The following is a 20231-nucleotide window of genomic DNA, read 5'->3' on the forward strand; positions in this document are numbered from 1 at the left end:
AAAAAAGAAGTGAATCCCGTACAGTGAACTTCTTTTGATGAGGGTTTAGAAGACAGGTTGATGTGAAGGAAAAAATTCTCTTTTTCCCAGTAGAGGTTAAAGAAACAGAAGGTACAAGAAAAAAAGGCACCCCTGAAAGGTTTGACAAAAAAAAGAGTACCGCTACCCCTAGAGTGAAAGCTCGTTGTCTACCACTCTCTACAAACATTTCCCACCTTTTCGAACTTTTTCTACCCTAACTCGGTAGTTTGTTCAATTTCTCTACTTCCACCTTTCATTTTCGAACGTTTTTCTTCCCACACAATTTTTTACGTCCTCCATTGATTATCGATATTTTCACTTTAAACTATTTTTTTCGCATTTGTTTTATTTTTCCATTTTAAAAATATTCTTTTTAATATAGATAGTTACAGGAGTATGAAGTATTTTATATAAATGCCAAAAGTTAGGATTTTTTTGTTTAAATAAGTGCCCTTCCTATATTTATCTTAAGTAGGCAGAATTAATTATGGATTGACAGTTAAAATTTGAGAAAATACAAAATTGACCTTTATTGAAAAAATAATTTCCTAATTTTTCCGGTATTTTAATAGACGAACTTTTTATTGCAGTTAGAAATCAAATTAAAACACTATTTCATTATAGGTTAATTTTATAAAATTATGAAGCATTAAAGCATTTGAAAAATAAAGCAAAATGAAAAAAAAATAATTCATCTTCTAAGTATAAAGTAAAAAAACTTTTCGTCATTTAACTATAGCTTTCCACGGTATTTCAAAACTACTTTATTACTATATAAAAATTACGGAATTTTTTTAAACAAGCAATGAAAACAAAATTCAATTTAAGGTTAACTATATAAAAATCATGTGATGTAATAAAAAAATTAGAAAAAAAGCATTATAAAGTACAAAAAAATACATATTTCATCGTCGTAAACATAAAGTAGAAAAAAAACCCTATCATAATTCTTATAGTATTTCAGCGGACTAATTTTTGAGCAGCAAAAATCCAATTAAAGAGCAATTTCTTTATGATTTAATTAGATAAAAATAATTAGATATTAAATAACTAATATTAATGTTTTATGTTAAGTATTAAATGTAAATGGGAAAATTTTTGAGTTATTCTTTACTATAAAATAAATTAATTAGCAAAGAGAATCATGTATTACTCTTTATTTTATAATTATTGCACAAATTATATAAAAATTTCAAGAAAACAACCATGATAATTAAAATAATTGAAAAATTAGATAATTGAATTAAGACAATTGAATAATCAGAAATTTTAAAAGTAGCACTGACAGTACCTTCTTGCAAGTGTATAAAAAACAAATATCACAATTGTTCATCTTTGGAAAGTTTTTATATTTCCTTAAACTTTTTTAAAACTCAGCTTAACCGTATAAAACATTAGCTGCCATGTTGGATTTAAAAGTTATCTAAATAATAAAGATTAAATATTTAAAACAGTAAATAGTTTAAACATTCTAGATTTCAAATAAAACACACGAACAATTCTAAAATAAAACAGAAAATAGATACTCTTACAAAACTTAAAAATTGCTTAAAAGACAAATCACAACTTTAATTATTTATAGATAAATTCTAAATGAAGACACTCTTCTACACCCACCCACCCCTCGGAACATTTTAAAATTTATACAACCACCACATAACTCTGCACAGCTGAAGGACCAATTCAATAATCCGTTAGTTCCGTAGGGAATGAGGTTGAGAACCATATCCTAGTTTGCCGGCTCAACCTTTTAAAAACAAAGAACAAAAGATAAAAACCAACTGTTGTTGGAACTCGATTTCAAGACCTCTTGATGAAATAAAGTCCTCGGGATTAACGATCCAGTAACATGGTCATTCCATACCGTTGTGGAAAAGGACCAGTGCCCTGTCCCATGGCGACCATTAAAAGGGCAAAGGCGGGGCCCTTAAAACCCAAGGGAGTACACTTCATTCCCTCTTCTTAGAGGCTATGTTCGTAGGAAGCCATCTTGGTTCGTTTATAGCCCAAGGGCCTTTGGACAATTTCTTTCGGGATGGGATGGAATTCTTGAGGGTTAAAAACTCTTTGCTCCGAAACTAGGAAAACGTACCTACTTCCGAAGATTTGATAATTTCTCAATTTCATTTTAGAAGTAAATGATAAAGTTGGAAAACGAACAAGATTAATAGTTTCGAAGAATTGGTATTTTGGAAATGTCGGTAAATTGGAAGATATCTTGTAAGATGTGGTTATTATCAGAAAATGAAGCAACTAAAATTATTTTAAAAGAGAAAAATCAGTGATTTAATGTAAAAACAACCGAATCTAAAATTTAAAAAAAAAATTACATTTATGAATATCTGGAAAATTCATTAGAAAATTGCAATTTTTACGTTATTTTGCTGCATGACTTCGCTTACTTTAAAAATTAGACTTGATTCATATTCAAATATTAAAGCTCGAAATTTCAACTTTTGGGTTATTACTCGTTTCGAACTTCCTAAAGCATGTGACATATTTTCAAAGATTGAAATTCCTTGTAACATAAATATTTAGACTTGTTTTGGCTTTACATAAAGAACAAAGTGAGTGTTTGCCTTAGAAATTAATTAAAAAAATTACCAAAAAAATTCAAGAGTTACTTTTGCGTCCATATAATTTTAACGCATGCGTTTTACCGATATCGGGATAGATTTTATGGTGATATTGATTATTTATTATGGTGATCAATAATTGTGGTGATATTACGTAAAGAAGTTAAAAATTATTTTGGTTTCACAAAAGTGTTCGTATTAGCAATTAATTAAAGAAATCTGAAAAAAAAATTAGAGTTAGTTTTGCTTTAACTTAGTTCAAACTCATGCATTTCACTGGTATTGGGATATATTTAAAGGCTTAATTATGGTGATATTGCATTAAAACGTAAATAGCTACTCTTTTTCAAAATCTGAATTTGAATACATACAGTCAACATGGTAAACGTCTTGAAGTCCTAATACATTATTATTACATTAAAATTATTTTTATAATAGTATTTTTATTATATAAAAAAAATTCTTGTTTTAAATTCTTCATTCAGAAAAATATTTTCTTTAAACTTGTTTAAAAGCTTAATGAATTTTCGAGATTTTTGTTAACATTTGTGGGTGATTTGGTGTATTTTAAACATTTAGTTTTTAAACGATAAGAGCTCTTATTGTCCTTCATTCTTTCAGGTGACTTAATGTTGAATAATTCTGCTACAGCAAAATCGTTCTTAAATAAATAAAATGATGCATTTCAGATTTAAGAATTTTGATTTGAAATTGAAGGAAGTTCAGTATCAAGTAGAAACCATAGATTAAAAAATTTAGTAAATTGATAATTTATGTAAAAAATAAATCGTGAACAGAAAAGAATATTTTACAGCACAAATAATATGAATTTTTATTTTATTTTCTATAACCGTCGTTGAACAACTGACCCAGTTTTATGGGTTTACGACTACTAATGTTCAACTCCGCAGCCTTGTAATTTTGAACCCAATCCAGAAGACAAGGGAACTCCTGGATCAAGTTTTCGGTGACATTTTCCTTCGTGGAGGACTTTTTGATGGAACTAACCCGCATTTGCATCACATGGAAAGGAGATTACGAGAACCTCCCAAGGTTAGCCTGCCGTCAAGGGGACTCTAACCCATTATCCGTCTACCACTGAGGATATTTCTCGTCAGCATTGTGATCGATGCAAGCCGGATGCGGAATTCATATCTACCTGCTTTCGCCGGGATTGAACCCCGGCTCACCTCAATGGAAGGCGAACGCTCTACCCCCTGAGCCATCGCGGCTCAATACGAAGTATTTATAAAAAATAAATAATCATTAAAAAATAAAAATTATTAAAAAAGTAAATATTTATTTAAATAATAATTTCTAATAATTTCGTAATTCATATTCAAATAATAATTTCTAATCATTACGCACTTTAAAGTAGTTACGATAATATTTAGCATCTGAAAAATAACACTTTAAGAATTTTATTCATGGGTAAAAAAGTAAATTATATAAACTTATAACTTTAGTAAGTTCAATAAAAAAAAATTTCTTCGTTGTTCAGTGGGATTTGGAAACGCTCTTTTTTGTCTGTTCATGACAAGAGATTAAAAATGTTGAGCAATTATATGGTATCAGCGCTTCCAAATACGTTTTTCTTTTTCAAAATATTTAATAAAATGGTAGGCAAATAAAAAAAATAAAAAAATAAAAAACTCAAAGCTATTTTATTTTTCGTAAATTTAACAATATTTTCAAAGTCCCACCGCGAGAGAGCTGGAACAAAATGGCGTTTCATTTGAAGTTTTAAAATATTTGCATGTAGTGGTACGCACTAATTTACCTAAATCATATAACATCGTTACTTTATTCACTCTGATCTTTATTTAAACATCAAATAAACCAACAAACAAAAAACTATGAAACGAAAATTTGCTAAACAACAAAATTTTTGTTTGTAAGATTTCCGAATTCTCATCAAGGATTAATCCTCGAATGCAGACAGATTTTTTTCTTAGGGGTGGTTTAAAATAATGCCTAAAGTTAAAGAAATTATTTTTTGGCACAAATAATTTTTAAGTTGTATTTACTTCAAAGTTTATCAAAAACATCTTTCATTTGATAATGCAGGCTTTTCCATTTTAGCGACAGATGCGAAAGTAGTTTTTCGCAACGTCAATAATAGCGAATTTAGTTTCTATAATTAGCTCCTGTTTATTGCTTGTTCTCAGTAAATATTTTATTAAATACAAATTTTAAAATATCCCTTCCTTTGATGTTTAATTTTAGATTTTGATAGATTTATGGTTTATTTATAGATACATTTTTCTGTGGATAAATAGATTTTACTTAATCTCAAATTTTACTGATTTTTTAACATATTAAAAAATGAAATCTAAACTTGCAAATTATGTTAAAGCATGTATTTGTAAAAATAATATAATAACATATTAACCGAAAATAAACTTATTACAGACAAGAGTAATTCTTAGTAATTTTTAAACTGAATTCTCGAAATTTGATAAAAGAGCATATAAAATATTAATGAAAATTAGGACATACTTTAAAGGATGAAGGGTTTTAAACAAATATTTGTTTAATAGCAATTTTATATTACTCACATTAGGCAATTTAAGATTATTTTCAAAAAAATTGTTTACATTTTGGAAAGTAAATTTTTAATTAAGTAAATCCTGAATTTCATGATAATATTTTAAATTAATTATGAATTTGTTTTCATCAAATAAAAGCAAAATTTAAAAAAAATATATATTCAGAGTTCCCTCTGGGAATAAAAATAGACAGGGTGCTTTTCCACAGAAAAAGACTCTTTGAGTTTTGAAAGGGCATTCATTCACTTACCACAGTTAAAATTTATCAAAATATGTAATATTATGTAATAACTGAATATAATACCTGATTTTCAGATTACTCTCTTATACTGTATTATGTGTATATTTCACAAAGTAATTCTCATTCATTATCAAAATAACAGAAAAATTGGAACTTTTAAGAAATAAGTAGAGACAAGCTAAAATACAACGTCTTTGTTTAAACTTTCTTCAAAAAGAGTAAGCGAAAAATGATTAATTAATGAACAGCTTTAAAGCTTATTCTATATAATTTAAGCTGAAAATTATGAGAAAATAAACATTTAAAGGTGCATTTTTAAGGAAGAGGTATTTATTTAAAAAATAATTTTAAAATTTATAACAGCTGAAAAATTCCTTAATATCCCACCTTAAATAAAAGATGTGAATATCTCTGGGGCCGAATATCAAATGAAATTTAACTATATAACTAGACAACGTAAGGAAAATTTTACTAAAATGAAGGAATAAAGTAAAAAATTAAAGTTAAATAATTCTCAGTCACTGAATAAATCAGAAATGGACTAAAAAGACATAATTTTCCTGAAAAAATAAAATAAAAAGGCAGTGTTTTTAAGGAATGGCGGCTTATTTTTATAAAAAGGGCAAGGAGGGTGCATTTAGAGGAATCAAGGGTAACCGGGGTGGGCTGTCCTTCTAAAACGCTTAGGGAGAACACTGTAATATAGTATATTATTACATAAATATAGTATTGTATATGTTACGGTGAAACACCGAAATCTGGAGAATGTCAACATTCACGCAGTCGCTTGGTGTTTGTCTGAAATATTTGCTAAATACCCTTATTTCTGACTTTCACCGGAGAATGTCAACAATCACATAGTCGCTTTGGTGAATGTCCGAAATATTTATTACATTCGATTTGATATGAATTTATTCGTGGATATAATTACATTTATTTGATATTTTAATACTTACTGACGATAGATCAGAAGAAACATCAGTGTTTGGAGTATCGGGCCATACATTTACATTTGNATTCAATCAGGTGTCTTAATGTCGAATAATATTGCTACAACAAAATTGTTTTTAAATAAATAAAATGATGCACTTTAGATTTAAAATTTTTAATTGAAATTGAAGGAAGTTTAGTGTCAAGTAGAAACCATAGTTAAAAAAATTTAGTAAATTGATAATTTATGTGAAAAATAAATCGTGAACAGAAAAGAATATTTTGCATCACAAATAATTTTATTTTTAATAACCGTCGTTGAACAACCGACCCAATTTTATGGGTTTGCGACTACTAATGTTCAACTCCGTAGCCTTGTAATTTTGAACCCAATCCAGAAGACAAGGGAACTCCTGGATCAAGAATTGGGAGAAATTTTCCTCCTTGGAGGACTTTTTGATGGAACTAACTCGCAGTAGCGTTACATGGAGAGGAAGACTACGAGAACCTACCACGGTTAGCCTGACAGCAAGGGGACTCTAACCCATGATCCGTCTACCACTGAGGATATTTCACGTCAGCATTGTGGTCGGTGCAAGCCGGAAGCGGAATTCATATGGACCAGCCTTCGCCGGGATTGAACCCCGGTTCACGTCAATGGAAGGCGAACGCTCTATCCCCTGAGCCATCACGGCTCAATATGAAATATTTATAAAAAATAAAAATTATTATACTTATAAAATATTTACTTTAATAATTTCTAATTATTTCATAATTCATATTTAAATAATAATTTCTAATCCTTGCGTATTTTAAAGTAGTTACGAAATTATTTAGCATCTGAAATATAACACTTTAAGAATTTTATTCACAGGTAAGAAAGTAAATTATACAAACTTATAACTTTAGTAAGTTCAATAAAAAAAAATTTCTTCGTTGTTCAGTGGGATTTGGAAACGTTCTTTTTTGATTTTTCTGTCTGTTCATGACAAGAGATTAAAAATGTTGAGCAATTATATGGTATCAGCTCTTCCAAGTACGTTTTTTTCCAAAATATTTCATAAAATGGTAGGCAAAAAAAGAAGAGAAAACTCAAAGCTTTTCGTTTTTTTCTCGTAAATTTAACAACATTTTCAAAGTCTCACCGCGCTGGAACAAAATGGCGTTTCATTTGAAGTTTTGTACGCATTATTTTACCTAAATCATATAAATCGTACTTATAGGCTATATTCACTCTGATCTTTATTTAAACATCAAATAAACCAACAAACAAAAAACTATGAAGCGAAAATTTGCTAAACAACACAATTTTTGTTTGTATGATTTCTGAATTCTCGTCAAGGATTAATCCACTAGCGCAGACAGATTTTTTCTTAGGGTTGGTTTAAAACAATGCTTAAAGTTAAAGAAATTATCTTTTGGCATAAATAATTTTTAAGTTACATTCATTTAAAAGTTTATGAAAAACATCTTTCATTTGATAATGCAATGATAAGTAGTAAATACAGATTTTAAAATATTTTTTCCTTTGATGTTTAATTTTAGATTTTGATGTATTTATGGTTTTATTTGTAGATAAATTTATTCGCGAATAAATATATTTTACTTAATCACAAATTTTACTGATTTTTAAACATATTAAAAAATGAAATCTGAATTTGTGAATTATATTAAAACATGTATTTGTAAAAATAATATAGTAACATATTAACCAAAAAATAAATTTAAAACAGGCAAGATTAATTCTTAGTAATTTTCAAACTGATTTCTCGAAATTAAATAAAAGAGCATATAAAATATTAATGATAATTAGGACATACTATAAAGAACAAAGGTTTTTAAACAAATATTTGTTTAATATTAATTTTACATAACTCAAGTTAGGCAATTTAAGATTATTTTCAGAAAATTGTTTACATTTCAGAAAATAAATTTTTAATTAAATCCTAAATTTTATAATATTTTAAATTAATTGTTAGGAATTCGTTTTCATCAAACAAAAGCAAAATTAAAAAAATTCTGTATTCAGAGTTCTCCCTAGGAATAAAAATAAGTAGGGTACTTTTTCACAGAAAAAGGCACTTTGAGTTTTGAAATAGTTCACTTACCACCGTTAAAATTTATTAAAATATGTAATATTATGAAATAACTGAATTTAATAACTAATTTTTAGATTACTCTCTTATGCTACTTTATGTGTATATTTCACAAAGTAATTTTAATTTGTCATCAAAATAACAGAGAAATTTGAACTTTTAAAAAATAATTAGAGACAAGCTGAAAGACTTTGTTTGAATTTTCTTCAAAAAAAGTAATCTAAAAATGATTAAATAATGAACAACTTTAAAGCTTTTTCTATAATTTAAACTGAAAATTATGAGAAAATAAACATTTAAAGGTGCATTTTTGAGGAAGAGGTATTTGCTTAAAAAATAATCTTAAAATTTATAACCACTAAAAAATTCTTTAATATCCCCCCTTAAATAAAAGATGTGAATATCTCTAGGGCCGAATATCAAATGAATTTTAACTATTTAACTAGACAACGTAAGGAAAATTTTAATAAAATGAAGGAATGAAGTAAAAAATTAAAGTTAAATAATTCTCAGTCACTAAATAAACCAGAAATTTACTAAAAAAACATAATTTTCCTGAAAAAATAAAATAAAAAGGCAGTGTTTTTAAGGGATTGCGGCTTATTTTTATAAAAAGGGCAAGGAGGGTGCATTTAGAGGAATCAAGGTCAACCGGAGTGGACTGTCCTTCTAAAACGCTTAGGGAGAACACTGAAATATAGTATATTATTACATAAATATAGTATTGTATATATTAGAGAAAAAAAATAACTTTGACTAATATTAACAATTAAAAATTTTTCGGAATTTTCGCATTTCACTTACATCGCATTTTTTTAAACTTTATACGATTTAAAATGTTTAACAATTATGAAATGCTTTAAACAATTGATATATTTTCATTATATTGATTCAACAATTCTTTTGTTAAGTGTTTAAAAATGGTAGTCACGAAAGTGCTTTAAAATAAATAGAATATAAAATAAAAAAATTAAATACAGAGAATAAATTAATGTAAAATTTACGTAAATAATTCAAATATTACACAATATTATCAAATAGAACAAAGTAGTAATATTGATAATAATGACAGTTTTTATGAATGCTTCAGTGGCAGCGAATTTAGTTACTAAATAAAAAAAAAGTTGCAAAAATACATACAAGTAAAAATAAATTTGATTTCATACAGGCATTCAAAAGCATTAAATATTTCATAGAATAAATGTTTCAAAGCAAACATTTATTTAATGCTAGGGCAATGATTTTTCAAACGATTTAGAATAATTTAAACGCGGAATGTCCTTGTATTTTGTGTAGATACAAAAATTATTTCCTGTTAGACAAGAGCGTCTGGACATTTTTTTTATTTGCATTCATCTTAAACAATGATGTTTCATGTATCTTTTATTCGTGTGCAAACTTTTATTTGAAATTCATTGAACTTTTCTTTGTCGAATAAATGCTTTCAATTGTATATAGGCTACATTCGATTGGGATTAACGCTATTTTTTAATGCAAAAGGAGAATGCTTTGTTGATAGCTGACAAGTTGAGGTAAATTGATGAAATAGGAATCATTTGATGTAGTTGAATTTATTAATGATTTTCATTGATATTCCAGCACAATTAAAAAATTGCAAGGATGCGTTTAAAACAGTATTCAAATTTTTTTCCCTAGTTAGTACAAATACACAAAAGATTCAGGAGCACTGCAAAAAAAAAAAAAAAAATAGGCACTCAAATTTTAAGAAACTTTCTTCATTTTTGACGAAACCATTTCTTGGTAAATGTTTCGATCGTACATTTTGTCACTTCGAGAAAACGAATTTCGTCAAATATAAAGAAATGTTTCGTCATTCTATTTTTTCCCGAAAGAAGAAAGTAAAACATCATGCGAGACTCGTAAAGTTTGTCTATGGTAAGAGCTACCCCCACCACAAATTCTAAGGCCGTCTGCTGCTATGGAAGCAAGAATAGCGCATTTCAGGGAGGGTAGCTTCTCTTCACTCTTGGGCTAACTCAATACACCGAAGAAAAAGGTTCCCTGTCTCTCGCCGACCCGAGCCAAAATTTGCAATAAGCAATGATCCCACACCCCTACTTGAAATAGTTATACCTCGTTACCATAGCCACCGTCACGAATCCAAACGAATGACTTGGGCGTTCTTGCTTTAGACAAACTATAGTGCTTCCTGGTATCAAGCGGGCTGTACTGTTGACCATTTTTCCAAGGGCACCTTACAATGTCGTCTCATCAACACAAAAACAGTTAGAATAGAGTGATTAATTGCACTTATGCCCGAAGCGGGATTTGAACTCGGGATCTTCCTGCTATGAGGCCAACTCCTTGACCATCTTACAATCCGATGGGTAATTTCGTCCTTCTAGCTTCGATCGCTGAGTTTTCATTCTAGTTAACAATCTCCCATAAAGCGCCGACAGGTGGATCAATTTTCGCCGTGCATTTGAGAGTTCGCGTTTCATCACAAATCAAGACGAAACGGTTCTTAAAACTAACGAAAGGATCAAGGATTGCTGAATCATCAAAAGTGAGAATTTAGTTTCTGAGAGTGTGTTTGTCAAAAAATTAAGATTGCTCCAAAGTGCATATAAGATTTGTATTTTGCGTTATTCCTGGCCAACGATATGAGGAAGACAGTGGCATAGTTCGGGAGTGTTAAATATGGAGCGCTACTCAAATGAAAATAAATAAATAAATAAAAATAACACATTTTGTTGTTGAGAAATATTATTTGCGTTGTTGAGTCACAAACAAGTTGAGTAATTTCCCGTTTTGATGATTAGAATTAGTCGCCAAGATAATAGGATTTTACATCTTTTCTCCTACGCTGTATTTGCGAAAATCTTACCACTTATATGTAAAATGATCATTTAAAATTTTGACAAAAGAATGTAGATGTACTAGGGAAGCCATGGAGGCCATTTACTTCATATACAATCCTTACGTTACGTTTCACTTTATGAAACAGTAAAAAGTTCACAAATTTTTAATTAAAAAAACTGTATTTCTATAAAAAATATTTTTCTTGAAATTTTGCAATATAACGTATATTTGATCATACATATAAGAATAGAAATTTTATATTGAAAACAATTTTCAAACAAAGAAAGAAATTTCATTCAAGTAAACTTTAAAACCAATTTTCATTAGAAAATTATTTAAGCCGTTTTGCTGAGTTTTGCTTTATGCAGTTGAAGAATTTTAAAAAAATGTAAGAAACTGAAAGTGTCTATTCTATTATTGTAGGGTAGTGATATACACTCTATAACAAAAAAATCGACGCACCAAGAAGGAGTTGTCCGATTGAAACAAAAATTGGTGGATAGGAAGACAATGTACGGAATAGTAAATGAATAAAATTTCAGAACAATTGAATAATTTATTGCAGAGTTACAGTAACAAGTTCAATAAGGTGTTGACCCGCCTCTATCCTGGATACAATCTGCCACACGGCGTGGCATAGACCGATAAAGCTCCCCGATGGTCTCTTGCGGTATTTCCTGCCAAATTCGATCCAATTGTCGAACGAGGTCATCAACATTCTGTGCCAGATGCAATCGCCTTCCCATCATATCCCAGACACGCTCGTTGGGAGAGAGATCTGGTGATCTGGCAGGTCAAGGAAGAGTTTGACAATCTTGCAGATAGTTCATAGCAACACGTGCCGGATGTGGTCTGGTATTGTCCTGCTGAAAAACCAGTCCAGGGTGCTGCAAAAGGAACGGTAGCAAAACAGGTCTTAGGATGTCGTCGACGTACCGCTGTGCAGTAAGTGTACCTCTAATNTAGTGGCACTAGATGGCGCTGTTTCTAAAAAAATTATAGGAACTGCTATTTAATTAACATATGTTTTTTTTAACATATATTTGTTTTTTTTAAACTTTTATTAAATATATTTATTAAGCTACTCTTTTCATGGTAATTTTCTTCTGGATTATTAGTTAATGTGTCTAACTGATATTACTGTTATTACGGATAATTAAAAAATTTCAATCCCCCTTTTTGCATTGCTATACGAAGTACTACCCAAATTATATATTGCAAAATTTTCTCTTGACAATTTTGTAGTGACAATTTTTAAATTCTATTATACTTCCTATAATCGCTAAAGATTTTGGTATACATAACAGAATGATTCACGGGCAAAATATTTTCACGGACAGAATATTTTGACTGCAATTAATGGAGCATAGTTTGAAGATATATATATATATATATATATATATATATATATAAGGCGTTGATTGCTGAACGTTCTGTACACCAATGTTTTATTTTACTTTAGCAATCCTTAGATATCTAAAAATATTTCTTCGGAAAATTTACAATTCCTGTCATAGTAGAATCTCTTTAGATTACATAAGAGATACATTACATAAGAGATTACATAATATTTGTTTAACTAAACAATTTTTTTAGCTAAATTTGTTACCTAATATAATCAACAAAAATTATTTAGGCAAACAAAATATTTAGAATTATTTTGTATTTCTTTTTTAGAGAATGAAAAGTTTTCCAAACTAAAATCACAAAATCTTTTTTTATTTTGATCTTAATTAAATTTTAGATACTTTTATTCTTATACTTCATCTTATACAATATTTTTTTCTTTCCTTTCAACAATACTACACTATGAAATCCCAGCATAAACATAGAATTATGAGTAAAAGTTAAAAATATTTAAAATAAAAAATTTAATTAATTTTCTAGCGTAAAATTTATTCTCAGATCCATTGGGAGGAACCTTCTTCTCTCACCGATGCAACATTTTTGCAAAACCGTTTCGTCACAACCGTAACTGTCAGGATAAATAAGAATAGAGCGAAAAGAGACGCCGGTTTTGAAGTTCATGAATAAATAAACAAGTAGGGAAAGATGTACTTCAGAATAATTACTCTAAAGGCTTGTACAAAAGATGTTTTGAATAAAGAAAACGGCGTTGTAGTTATTTTCCCACCTGTACTTGTTATTCCCTTTAACGGCTTGTCTTGGCCTAACGAAAACCTGAAAAGGATGAAGTAATTTGTTTTTGTTTTCACCTCGAATGAAATTTTTAATTACATAATGGAAGATTTTTGAAAGAAAATTTAAAAGTTCGTATACGCAATGTTTTATTATTGTTACACTTCTTATTATAAAACTGACTCGCTTTGAAGTTAATTAAATCAAAGGACTAGCTTTAGTTAATAAAGGTAGTTGTATATAAAGGGATCTAAAACTTTGCTTGCTTTAAATTTTCATTTTAAGGAAAAATATGAATATAAACTATTACTAAATACATATTATTCGAATTAAGTCCAAGATGCTTTAGAATTTTAAATAAAAAGATAACCCATCATTTTGATGTATTGAAATTCTAATTAATTTTTAGGCTGAATTAAAGTTAATTTGCACACGAAAGAATTTTCCTTTTTTTTTAAACTAATCAACATAAATAGGTAACTTAAGGGAATGTATAAAAAGGGAATTTAGGCATTTTATAAAAAGAGAACTATACTCCATGGAATGGAGAACTATAACTCCAAGTTATCGGGTCGCAAAGTTAAAATACCAGAACATGCATTAAGAAATTCAGGAAAAACAATGACAGTCTTGTAATTCATATATTAAAATAGAATTGATAACAGTATATTATACTTATAACGTTGCGTGTGACTATTAATAGCTTTTGTTTTTAAGACATTAAAGGAAAAAATAATATAGTAGAAAATATATATTAAGTAAAAAAATTATTTAATACTCAAATGAAATCTATTTAATACTTAAATTAAATCCATTTTAAAACTCAAATCAGCCTTGCCCTCTTTGAAGTATCAAATAATTATATTTTATGCTAGACTAGGAAAGAAATATAGTCACCGAGAAAAAAAACTATAGTCAAAACTACCAGAATATCTCCAAATTTGCTATGTTTTTAGTTTTATGGGAATACCAAGAAGCTCGGCAATTTTTACCGCAACATTTTGGTAATGATTTTTGTAAAATTAACCATGAAATATGGCTTTATAATATGTGATAAAATTTGGAAATTTTATCATGAAACATTAAAGAATGGCATGAAAACAATTTATTTGGCTAAATTTACATCTCAGTTTTGTATTTTTACTAAATGAAAGGTAATAAGAAAAATAATTTTTAAACCCAGAAATTCTGGTGAACCATTGCGATACGAACGGAAAAATTACTAAATAAATGGTTCAAATGCTGTATCTTTTGATTTCATTAACCCGAATAATAGATTTTGTTAGCAGAAAAGTCATTACCATGCAATATTGTTTATATAAAACAGTATTGCATGTTATACAAAAAGTCATTACCATACATTACCATGCAGTTTTACCTAAATTTTTAGAGAGATGCGTTTGTAAGACAAATAATTTGAAAAGGTTGTCTGTGTAATTTCCAAAAATTCTCTAACTATAATTAAATTTTTAAATTTAATTTTTCTTTATTATTTTAAGTAAATTAGATTTGGTGGTATTCGTTAAAATTTAGTATGAGGTGATACATAAAAAAAAGTTTAATGGGCAAATCACATTAAAATTTCTAAATATTAATATATTTATCAATTTTTTATAAAATCATTATCAAACCATTCATATAATCTTATTATAAAACTATACTTTATGGTTAATTTTACCAAAACATTACCAAAGCGTTTCAGTAAAAATTACCCTGCCTGATGGACGTTCTTACGGAGCCAGAAACCTGGTTAATTTTACCATATCTTGGTAGTTTCGACCATTCTTTTTCCCCAGTGTACGTCTTGGAAATTCCGAAAAAGGGCAACATTTATTTTGAAACATTCCTTACAAAATGAACTTCAGTATTTTTCTCGAAGAGACAAATTTAAAAAAAAAGCATTTTGCAAATCATTCTTAATACACAAAACATTTTTACTACATTATTCAAATTCCATTTATAATTCTCACAATTTCAATTATATTTTACTTCTAAATGCATTTAAATCATCCTTTAACTAATGATGTAAAAACTTTCCTTTTTTTGTGATTTATTATTTGTAAATATTAATGACTTGAAACAGCGTTCATGTATATGTAACGTATGATAAAGACCTTCGACAGGCGGAGCCTATTCGCACTTTCAACACAATTAAATAGTAGTTTCGTGTATGAAGCCTAGTTAAGCATAGCGTGACGACTTCACAGAAAGAAGAAAATAGGTATACGTGTAATAAACGATTTGGAATAGTTCTGCATTATTTCGATCAATAGTATATGTATTATACATGAGGATTTCAATAGAATTGTTTCAGATTCAGCAAAATACAGATTCTTATATTTTAAGTATGTTTATTTTGTAGCTTAATTTGAATAATTGAGGATTGATTTATTAACGTCCCATTTGGATGTAAGACCTTTGTTGGTTTAGCCATTTTGAATACTCTACAGAACTCTGTATTCAAATTTTTGACATGTGGTATAGTTCGGTGTCATTAAATTGTGTTCTTGGTAAAAAATTAAATTGTTAAAAGAACTCTACAGAACTCTGCATCCATATTTATTGCTTTTGTATTGTTTGTTTCTTGTATATACAGTGTTTTTAAATTGTGTAGTTGATAAAAGTTGAATTTTTAAATGCTTAGATCAATTTTGGCCTTGTAGAAAAATTTAAAAATATTATGGTTCAAGGTATTCTAAACTACCTGAAATAGTTGTGGAAATTCAGAACACTTGTGAAACACCTAGCTGGAAACAATATCGAGGAACAGTTTGGGAAAAAAGTTCGGCTTACCACTGCTTTGCTAAAACCATACAAATGTGATTTTTCATTCATCTCATTAAAGCTTTAACGGACAATCCTGAGAGTTATTTAAAAATTCAACTTTTGTTCTTCGAATAAATAAATTAATTAATCAAATAATTATAAAAAATAAACAAATGACTAAAAATGTAAAAATTTCCGGACTTTTAATTTCGTGTAAAAACTGACATTGCCTTAACTGCTTTTAAAAACCAGAAGGAAAAATAATAATTGTTTTGCATAAACGGATGAAGGAGAAAAATCTACAATTCCTGAAACTTCGCAACTATTGTAGTATACGGAGGGAGTAGCTTCACAATATCTTTATTTAAAGAAAAAATTTTTTACATTAATTTTTATAAAAAAAACTGTTACAACAACTTTATAAACCTACACTTGTGGACTTAAAATTATTATAATTACATTCATTTTATCCATGATGAAATTTTTGCTGAGAAATAAATGCAATTCGCAGTTGCTCTACTCAACAATAAAACGATTGTTAGTTTTAAATACTTTATGACAGTGTGTTGAATGTAAAGTTTAACAGCACAGAAGTCGGAAATGGTTATGCTCTGCCTAATACAAAAGTTATAACAAACTCAAATTCACATAAAATGATTTTATAAATTTGTTTGATACAAAAATAAAGGAGTTAAACAAAATAACTGAAGGAAAGAAGACAAGTGTATCTTGTCTTGTGGGTTTTTACTTGAATAATGTATACCCCTCTTTGAGTAGTATCTGTGATTTGAATGTTTTTTTTCTGGTGTAAAACGCATGAATGTTTGCTTAGTTATTAATATTAAGTTAATAAATTGACTTTTAGCATGTATTTTTAGTTACTAAATCGTTGAATTAATATTTACTTTAAGAAGACGCTATACCAGGGAAGAAACTTTCCATGAAAAATTCGCTTTCATTTTCATAAGTAATTTAAAATATAAGAAAAAGCGGTTCAGATAAACCTAGAGTAATCCATAAAGTTTCAAATATTCAAAATATCAAAATGCAAGTAGGTTATAGCAGCCTTCACGGCATAATCATGAGTAATCATGCTATTATTTGTTTACATTTTGATATTGTGAAAATATTTTTTCTATATTTGAAACATTATGGATTACTCTAGGTTTATCTGAACCTACTTTTTTCTAAACTACAAGTTTAAATTACTAATGTAGATTTAAGAGAATTTACCATGGAGAGTTTCTCTCGTGATTTAGCGTCTTCTTATCCTATTGACGTAGAATTTTTATAAACATATTTTTCGTACTTTTTTCATTACTTTGAATTAATTTAGGTCAAAATAAGTAAAAAATATTACATTTAGTATTTTAATAATGTATGAATGAAACACCGGTGTCTTTTTCTGTTTAAAATCTTCCAAACGCGGCTCACATCTGAAAAATAGTTTCTCAAATGTGCACTTAGCAGCAATTATTTAGATCTAAGAAAAAAAGCTATAAATAATTGAAATTTGGTTAATTTACAAAATCAATTATTGATGCATTTTTGAATAAGAGTAAAAAAAAACATTTTTTCAAATCACTTTTTTCGGATTTTATATTACAGTATAAATATGAGTCCAATAATCGAACAGATTTTTTAGTAACAATTAGACTGTTTTTCATAATTAAAAAATGCCGAAATATATTTTTTCTTGTAATTAGAGAGTCAGAAAAATATATATAAACGGGACATCGGGTGCAAACACGTTAAAGGGTTAAGGTACTAAAATTATGAATATAAACATTTTTCAAACGTTCTCATGAAGAGTTATTACTTAGAGGGGCTCTCACAAATGATGAAAATAATTAATCTGTAAATGTTAGTTCAAAATAATTTTTGACTCATTTTTGTCACAAAAGTTTTCTTAAAAGACGGAAAGTAGGATTTATCTATGAAGTTAAGAATAGTAAGTTGTTATTAGAAGAGGATGCTTCAGCAGAAATTCAATTTCTGCGATATTATCAAGGGGAAAGGTATTATCAGGAGTCTTCTCTCAACATAGTCTATTTTAATATTTTTTGCTAAATAATTATTAGTTTTTAATTCGTGTTATTAAAAATTATAGAATTTGGAAATTCAGCACTTCTCTCAAGTGCAGTAAATACATCATCTATAAAAATGAATGGATTAATTGCTGATTTTTTGTAATAAATACTTACATTTCTAAACTTTTAAGGGTGAATTTTTTGGGTTTTAATAAGAATTAATCCTTTAATTACTTAACTTAATTATAAACGGAGTAGGATGGGGGAAAAACCCAGCTTTTCACTGTGTGAAAATATGTAAAAAAATGTCTTTTCCATAATTAGACAATAATACATACTAAAAAAAAACTCAAAATTTAAAATTTTGAGAATGTATGCACGAATTTATTTTTACTTTTTTCACATCTCTACAATATATTTTGCAAGGAAGAGCATGAAACTTGACTTATAAACGCAATATAAACTTATCAAGCAATATTTGAATTACTCTGAAAACGATTATCTAACATGGATACCGAATTCTGTTTTTTTTAGGGAAATATATACAAAATAGTTCCAGGAATAAATTTTGCGTTTAAAAAAATTATAATTTTGAAGGAAATGTTATTTTTAAGTAAACTTTAACATATACATGGCCGATTTCATGAATGAGTTAGTCAACATTGCAAACTAAATACAATTACTCATTTTAATTTTCTTACTGAATTTTAGCTGCATTGTTTTTTTAACAATCTAAATATCATTGCTTGCAGTTTATTAGTTCGATCTGTTAAATATAATACATGAAGTTTATTTGTTTAATCAGTTAAATACATTGCATGGAGTTCAGGAGATCGATCAGCTAAATAAACATGTAATGCATGACGTTAATTAACTCAATCAGCTAATTACCAATTTTATAAACTCGATCAGTTAAAAACAATCATGAATTTTAAAAGTTCGTGAATTTTAACAGTTCGTGAATTTTAACAGTTCGTGAATTTTAACTGTTCGATTGATGAAATAAGTTGCATGACGTTAACTAGTTCGATGAGACATCTAAGCAGTTGAATTACGTAATCTTAATTATTATTTTTTATGTGTGATTAAAAAACTTGGATCTGAGTTCTTAGCTAAAAAATATATATAGAATTGAAATCTACAGCATGAATCGGAAGATAGAAAATTGAGTAACTCAAGATAAAAATGTACCCTTCCTTGGAAGAAATGCCCGCACTATCAAAAATATTTGCAAAAATAAGCACATTTATTTACAAAATAAATATATAAATTTCTTACCTTTACTATTTTCTGTACATCCAATATTTTTAAATATGATTTGAAAATCTATATTCCACAAAGCATGATATAAACAACGGTGATGCAATAAATATCACATTTGAAATTTTACCACGTGATTATTCAATTTAGTTACAAATCCCTTCGAACATATCACTTGAAAGAACAAAATCACTTTTAAATACACACCGCACGTTATCCACTAATAAGTAAATGGTATCACTGATTAATTAATTACAACCCGTTGTAGAGAAAAGGAAACTATCGTCTGCAGATATTCTCCGCAGACGATTCGTGTGATGATCCGCGGAGAGTGTTCTATGCGTTGAAAGAGAAAGGTGATGGGGAGTGATGGAGGGAGAACTCAGTTGATGCGGGAGACCCCTACCGATCGTTTGAGATTTCGTCTTGTCGTCGTCTGCTGTGAAAACAAGCTCAACAACCACGTGGAGTTTTATTTATTTATATTTTTTAAAAGAAAAATAAAAGAGCGAACTGGGAGGAGAAACAATCGAGAGGTCGCGATTTCGTTACGGCGATTTGTAGAAGTGGTCGATGCTTTGGTGGAGTTCATTTGCAGTTTGAGATGGGCAATGATGAAGATTTCAGTTAAAAATCATTTATCGTTTGAAGCAAGATATTTATGAAATGAATATTTAGAGAATTACTAAAAAAAAAATAATTTATCGTTTGAAATACGATGTGCGCAAAGTAAAAATTTTGAAAATTGTTAAAATATTATTTATCGTTTGAAGTACGATATTTGTAAAGGGGATAATTCG

At 28.3% G+C, this 20231-nt stretch overlaps 1 long non-coding RNA gene across 1 annotated transcript in view; it reads right to left on the reverse strand.

Annotated features, from left to right (window-relative positions):
- Positions 1-19828, reverse strand: part of LOC107436716 (uncharacterized) — a 486858-nt gene extending 467030 nt beyond the window's left edge. The window contains exon 1 of the long non-coding RNA XR_001583141.3: positions 19450-19828. This is a non-coding gene — a long non-coding RNA (uncharacterized lncRNA). The remainder of the gene's footprint in view (positions 1-19449) is intronic.
- Positions 19829-20231: the final 403 nt, after the last annotated feature.

The sequence above is a fragment of the Parasteatoda tepidariorum genome, chromosome 3 (genome assembly GCF_043381705.1).
Source record: "Parasteatoda tepidariorum isolate YZ-2023 chromosome 3, CAS_Ptep_4.0, whole genome shotgun sequence".
Lineage (NCBI taxonomy): Eukaryota > Metazoa > Arthropoda > Arachnida > Araneae > Theridiidae > Parasteatoda > Parasteatoda tepidariorum.